The 6,721-nt window shown below is 40.6% G+C and overlaps 1 non-coding gene across 1 annotated transcript; it reads right to left on the bottom strand.

Annotated features, from left to right (window-relative positions):
* Window positions 1-757: 757 nt before the first annotated feature.
* On the bottom strand, window positions 758-898 carry LOC115896759. The gene has a single exon (XR_004056643.1). It is a non-coding gene; the product is annotated as a U4 spliceosomal RNA (small nuclear RNA).
* Window positions 899-6,721: the final 5,823 nt, after the last annotated feature.

Below are 6,721 nucleotides of genomic sequence, written 5' to 3' on the forward strand. Positions count from 1 at the left end.
CTCCCAAAGTGCTGGAATTACAGGCGTGAGCCACTTCACCTAGCCTATTTACTTATTCTTTTATAAATACGGGGTCTTATCATGTTGCCCAGGCTGGTCTTGAACTCCTGGGCTCAAGCGATCTTCTCAACTAGGCCTCCTCGAATGCTGGGATTACAGGCATGAGCTACTGCACCTGACCCCAATAATCTTCTTTATGTTGTCTCCAAATGGTTTTTATGATAATTGCAATATTAAGATTAATAAAAAGGTGCTCCAAAGTTCCTCATTAGAGCTAGATTACCAAGGGTCTAATTGGCATAATAGAAACAGAGTCATTGTTTTGCCAGGCTGAATGTGATGTTTTTTCTGCAAGCCAAGAAATAATTTTAGCCTAAAGCTTTCATATTGACTAACACTAATTGTGTGTGCTTTGAGTTCTCCTGATAAAATTTAGCATTTATTTATTTATTATTCAGTCTCTGTAGAGATGGTCAAAATTTGCCAATGCTGGAGTCCAGGCTCAGTGGCTCATACCTGTAATCCTAGCACTTTGGGAGGCCAAAGTGGTAAGATCGCTTGAGCCCAGGAGTTCGAGACCAGCCCGGGCTACATGGTAAACCCAATCTCTACAAAAAATATGAAAATTATTCGGGCATGGTGTTAGGTGCTTGTAGTCCCAGCTACTTGGGAGGCTGAGGTGGAAGGATCACCTGAGGCTGTGGTGAGCTGTGATTGTACCACTGCACTCCAGCCTGGGTGACAGAGTGAGACCATTTCTTAAACAAACAAACAAAAAATTGCCAATGCTGACTATATTGTAGGTCATTACAGTGAAGTATTGGGAACAGTTTTCAATTAATAATAATCACACCTTGGATAAACTGCATTGGCTACCATACTGCCACTGCTCAAAGCTTCCTCATAGAATTGAATTTGACCAAGGTGTATCAGCTTCTCAGAATCCTTACTGCTTGCTTTTATAAGTCTCCCTCTATTGACATGCTTGCATCAATGGCTGCATGGTGGATATGGTTTCATTTCACTGGAGTGTAGGAGGCATATCAGGAAAGTAAATCCAAAATGGTAACTGATTTTGAGATTACAGTGAATCATGAATGCCATGATAAAGACTCCACACGTACACAGAATGAGTTAATGGATTTTGACTAAAGTAAGGGAAATGACATTTTTTAGTGCATATTAAGTGCCTGCAACTACATTATTCATTGGTTTCCTGCATATGATAGGTGAGGATTTAGCTCTCTTATACCACCTGTGACTTTAAGTAAAATATTTAAGACTCAACCGATTAAAAAAAAAATAAGCGACAATGTGAATACTTACTTTGTTGGAAGAGGGTATACATACCTGTCTTTGTCTTTACCTGTCTTTTCTCTTTGTTCCTGTTAAATTCTGTCATCTGTATGTCCCTTGACCGTATTGAGGTTGATGACTTTTATATAATTAACTGTTTTGAGATTTGTCTATAGGTTGACAATGAAAGTAAAAAAAGCCTTACCATTTGCATTATTAAGACTGGACTGAGAGCAGTGGCTTATGCCTGTAATCCCAGCACTTTGGGAGGCCAAGGTGGGCAGATAACTTGAGGCCAGGGGTTCAAGACCAGCCTGGCCAACATGATGAAATCCTGTCTCTACTAAAAAATGCAAAAATTAGCCAGACGTGGTGACGCACACTTGTAATCCCAGCTACTTGGGAAACTGAGGCGGGAGGATGGCTTGAACCTGGGAGGCAGAGGTTGCAGTGAGCCCAGATTACGCTACTGCACTACAGCCTGGGTGACAGAGCAAGACTCCGTCTAATAAGGAACAACAACAACAACAACAACAACAACAACAACAAAAAGATGTATGGGCTGGGCTTGGTGGCTCACGCCTGTAATCCTAGCACTTTGGGAGGCCCAGGTGGGTGGATTGCTAGAGTTCGGGAGTTAGAGACCAGCCTGGGCAACCTGGTAAAACCCCAGCTCTACAAAAAATTAGCACACCTGTAGAACCGGCTACTTTAGGGGCTGAGGTGGGAGGATCATTTGAGCCCAGGAAGTAGATGCTGCAGTAAGCTGAGATCACAGCAGTGCACTTCAGCCTGGGAGACAAAGTGAGATCCTGTCTCAAAAAAAAAAAAAAAAAAAAAAAAAGAAGATAAAAAGACTATATGAATATTCTTCATGGCAGAGAAAATAATGTAGTATTTTCTAGTGTAGGGGGCATGTAAGGAAAGTAAATCCAAAATGGTAACTGATTTTGAGATTACAGTGAATCATGAATGCCATGATAAGGACTCCACACTTACACAGAATGCGTTAATGGATTTTAACCAAAGTCAAAACCACAAACTGTTTCTCCTCTGCCACAACAATCAACACTTCTGAGTGAGTGTGGGGGAAGGGTTTCCCCACACAACAAGCAAGCAATCATTTTTGCAGTGGATGCCAGCTGGGTGTCCTCTAATTCAATTCTGACACTATCTACCTAGAGATATCTACCTGAGGCCTACATCCCCAAAACTGCCCCTCTTCCCCACTTCTGTTGCCAGTCACAAGCCACAGCTTGTTTTACCTGTGTTTCTGATCAGCCAGCTATAAACTGGGGATCCTACAGCCTCCTCCTGGGTTTAGCTATTTGCTAGAGCAGCCTAGAGAACTGGGGAAACATTTATGTTGTTTACTGGCTTATGATGAGGGATATTACAAAGGATACAGATGAAGAGATGCATAGGGAAAGGCCTGGGGCAATGGGAGCAGAGCTTCCATGCCCATGCCGAGCACACCACCCCGTAGAACATCCACATGTTCAGCTATCCAGAAGCTCTGTGAATCCTTCTCTTGGGTCTTTTGTGGAGACTACATTGGATTGGCATGATTGCTAACTATGTGGAAATGTGATTGGACACAAAAGCATGATCTCATGGTAATGGGCTGAGTGGGAAAATTCAGCAAGGCCTGTCTGTTTAGATTTTTCTTGACCTTTCTGTGCAGCATTTTTTCCTCCGGGGTATGGGGCATGAATTCTTCTGAAAGGCAGGGGAAGATTAGGGTCCCTCCTTGGGGACAAAAAGGAGCAGGTGAAAGAAGGGCAGGAGAAGGCTAGGAGCGGTAGCTCACGCCTGGAATCCCAGCACTTTGGGAGGCCAAGACGAGTGGATCACCTGAGCCCAGGAGTTTGAGACCAGCCTGGTCAACATGGTGAAACCCCGTCTCTATTAAACGTACAAAAAAATTAGCTGGGCATGATGGTACATGCCTGTAGTCCCAACTGCTGGGAAGGCTGAGGCAGGAGAATCACTTGAATCTGGGAGGTGGAGTTGCGGTAAGCTGAGATCACACCACTGCACTCCAGTCTGGGTGATAGAGCGAGACTCTTACTCAAAAAAAAAAAAAAAAAAAAAAAAAAAAGAAGGGCAGGAGAAGATGAAAGAAAAAGATTCTGTTTTCTGAGGCTTGCTTCTGAGGCCTTAAGTGCCTCAACATTATAACAAAATATTATAACAAAAGCTATGAGAGTTATGAGCTGGGAACTGTGGATTAAAATCAATATATAATTGCATGTCCTTTTCTGCAATCTAGTATTTTTCCTAGCGTCTCTAATTTAAAAAAATTTATTATCGCCCATAATTTCTTCCAAAATTCTCAAACATACTACTTGGTCTATGGAAACTTTTCTTTCTAGGAGACCTCCAGCCTCTGGTATCCCTCTGGCCTCTTTGAACTGATTGCTTTCTAGCCCTGTTGAACAGCTATTACTTTGAGACTTCTGTACATTCAGTATTAGGCTGGAGCCACTGTCTTTTAGATCCCATATCTTCATTCCTTGACTTATTCCCTCTACTCTCAAGTATCTTTAAAGAGAAAATGCCTGAAAGATAAACTTACTAATGCCTGCATATCTAAACATGTTTTTTTGTTGTTACGTTTAATTGAGTATTTATTTATTTATTTATTTATTTATTTATTTATTTATTTATTTTGAGACGGACTTTTGCTCTTGTTGCCCAGACTGGAGTGCAATGGAACGATCTTGGCTCACCACAACCTCCGCCTCCCAGATTCAAGTGATTCTCCTGCCTCGGCCTCCCAAGTAGCTGGGATTACAGGCATGTGCCATGATGCCCAGCTAATTTTGTATTTTTAGTAGAGATGGGGTTTCTCCATGTTGGTTAGGCTGGTCTTGAACTCCTAACCTTAGGTGATCCATCCGCCTTGGCCTCCCGAAGTACTGGCATTACAGGCATGAGCCACTGCAACTGGCCCATTTAATTGATATTTAAGCTGTCTAGAATTCTTGATTGAAATCATTTTCCTTCAAAAACCGACAGCGTTGCTTCACTGTCTTAACAGTATTGCAGATGAGAAGTCAGGTGAAAGCCTGAATTTTAATTCTTTATTTTTTCTATTCCAACCTTTGAATTTCTTCTCTTTCTTCTTCTGTTTTTTTTTTTCCTCTAGTTTTCAAAGAGGGGATCTTGCTGTGTTGCCCAGTCTGGTCTTGAACTCCTGAGCTCAAACAATCCTCCCATCTTGGCCTCCCAAAATGTTGAGATTACAGGCATGAGCCACTGCAACCTAGCCTTCTTTGTCCTTTTCTTTCTTTCTTTTTTTTTTTTTTTAAGTGAAAGCAAGTTTATTAGGAAAGTAAAGGAATAAAAGAATGGCTGCTGCATAGACAGAGCAACCTATTCTTTATTTTTAGTTTAGCTATTTCTAGCTTTCTGTAATTTTAGGGTATTGCTTTTACTAAAGGGTATACCATTTATTCTGCTCACCATTTAGCAGAAACTTTCAGTTGGGAAATTCATGGTTCTTCAATAGAATTTCTCTGATAAACTTATTAGCGCTTTATCAGAGAAAGAGATGAAGAAATAGGTGTGTAAATACATTTTCAGGCTGTAAAGCTAGGATTTATAGGCACAAGCTAAACAATCTATCCACTTTTAACAATTTGTGAAGATAATTAAAAGACACACATAGAGCATTCCAAAACTAAATGTAGCAATCTACTGGTGAAAAAATCCTAGTTTTCTTTCAATCAAGTGTCCTACTTCCTTAAATGTAAAAGAGCAAATTTCAAATATACATCTCATTCTTATTCACTACATCTAAACACAGGTGAAAACAAAACAACAAACTCCCTGCAACAATGGTATGTACAGCTCTTCATAAGGCTTATATCCTTACTAAAATATTGTAGCTCATGCAGTTCACTTTCTATTAATAGAACAGCCTGATGACTCATTTTGCACATTTAGAGTGTAATGAGGATTTCCAGATCTGCAATACCTGTGATGACCATAAATACCTCCTTCAAATTAAAGCACATTTAAAAAAAAAAGTTCTTTGAAATATTATTTTGAAAAAGATGATGATTTATGTACAGTAATTTTTATGCATTTTAGTGCATAGTTTTGTAAGCTTTGACAAATGCATACAGTCATGTAACCACCACCACAATCAAAACACCAAGTAGTTCCTTCACTCCTCGAAGTACCTCATACCTCCCCCCAACCTCGCATCCTGTTGAAATCAAACCCAACCCTGCCCTGCAGACCCTGGAAATCACCCATCTGTTTGTTTTTTTTTCTATATAATGTTGCCTCTTCCAGAATGCCTTGTAAATGTTATCAAAGAGTATGCAGACTTTTGAATTTGGTCTTTTTTCATTTAGCATAATGAATTTGAGATTTATCAGTTTTCCTCAGTATATCGGTAGTCTGTTCCTTTTCATTGCTGATAGTATTCCATCTTATAGATATGCCAGAGTCAGCTTACCCAAATATTGATATTTAACCATTTATCAAGACCTTATTTTATAGACAAAGTTAGTTTCATGACTTTTGAAACTATACTTTTTTTTTTCTTTCTTTCTTGAGATGGAGTCTCACTCTTGCCCAGGCCTGAATGCAGTGACACTATCTTGGCTCACTGCAACCTCCACCTCCTGGGTTCAAGTGATTATCCTGCTTCAGCCTCCCAAGTAGCTGGGATTATAGGTGTGCACCACGATGCTTGGCTAATTTTTGTATTTTAAGTTAAGATGGGGTTTCACCATGTTGGCAAGGTTGGTCTCCAACTCCTGACTTTAAGTGATCCACACGCTTGGGTCTCCCCAAGTGCTGGGATTACAGGCATGAGCCACCACCCCTGGCCTATGCATTTATTAAGAAGGAAAAAAGGAGCCAGGCGTGATCGCTCACGCCTGTAATCCCAGCACTTTGGGAGGCCGACATGGGTAAATCATGAGGTCAGGAGTTCAAGACCAGCTTGACCAACATGGAGAAACCTCGTCTCTACTAAAAATACAAAAAAATTATCAGGGCGTGGTGGTGGGCGCCTGTAATCCCAGCTACTCAGGAGGCTGAGGCAGGAGAATCGCTTGAACCCGGGAGGCAGAGGTTGCAGTGAGCCGAGATTGCGCCATTGTGCTCCAGCCTGGGTGACAGAGCGAGACTTTGTCTCAAACAAAAGAAGGAAGAAAGGTGCATTCTCATAATGCCTTAAATTCTTTAGTTACTTGGGATTTATTTGACAATGTATTAGATATAACTGTTTCAAAAGATAAGTTTTTTCATATACTGTAGAAAACAATAGATATTTGTTCAACTCTCTAATTGTATTAGAGTGTGCATTTGAAATGTGTATTGTGATTCAAAAGTTTTCTCTACCTAGAAGGGGAGTATAACACATGGGATTATTATTGCTGATGACACCGGATGATATTTTGCC

Source organism: Rhinopithecus roxellana, chromosome 3 (genome assembly GCF_007565055.1).
Source record: "Rhinopithecus roxellana isolate Shanxi Qingling chromosome 3, ASM756505v1, whole genome shotgun sequence".
In the NCBI taxonomy this organism is placed as follows: Eukaryota; Metazoa; Chordata; class Mammalia; order Primates; family Cercopithecidae; genus Rhinopithecus; species Rhinopithecus roxellana.